General features: G+C 47.2%; 1 long non-coding RNA gene across 1 annotated transcript in view; it reads right to left on the bottom strand.

Annotated features, from left to right (window-relative positions):
- Positions 1-98, bottom strand: part of LOC116067919 — a 2257-nt gene extending 2159 nt beyond the window's left edge. The window contains exon 1 of the long non-coding RNA XR_004109345.1: positions 58-98. This is a non-coding gene — a long non-coding RNA (uncharacterized LOC116067919). The remainder of the gene's footprint in view (positions 1-57) is intronic.
- Positions 99-485: the final 387 nt, after the last annotated feature.

Below are 485 nucleotides of genomic sequence, written 5' to 3'. Positions count from 1 at the left end.
CTCTTCTTCTCCTCCTTCTCCCCCTCCCCCCTACCTCCTCTTCCTTCTTCTCCTCACCCTCCTTTTCCTCTTCTTTTGTTTTGTTATTTTGAGACAGATTTTTTTTCCCCCTTTGTGTAGCCCAGCAGTTCTGCAGCTCACTCTGTAGACCAGTCTGGCCTTGAACTCAGAGAGATGTCTCTGAAATCTTTCCTCCTTTAAGTAGGTTGGCTCAGGTGTTTTGTCACAGTGACAAAATAGTGACACAGAGGTCAGTGGGCTGCCTGTGTCCAGTCCTGCTTGTTACAATCAGCAGTGTAGGCGAGGTAACAAGGTTACAACACATCAGCCATAGCAGCTTTATAACGGAGCTACCTCAGAAGGAAGACAAGCAAATGGAGAGCGTCGGAAAATGGAGAGTGACGGGAAGCCATGACCAACGCCAGGCTGAGGTACCTTTCTCTCCTAATTCTTTTTTTTTTTTTTGAGACAGGGTCTCTCTGAAG

Source organism: Mastomys coucha, unplaced genomic scaffold, assembly GCF_008632895.1.
Source record: "Mastomys coucha isolate ucsf_1 unplaced genomic scaffold, UCSF_Mcou_1 pScaffold22, whole genome shotgun sequence".
In the NCBI taxonomy this organism is placed as follows: Eukaryota; Metazoa; Chordata; class Mammalia; order Rodentia; family Muridae; genus Mastomys; species Mastomys coucha.
The sequence above is the reverse complement of the archived record's forward strand: the minus strand, read 5'-3'. Positions and strand labels throughout refer to the sequence as shown.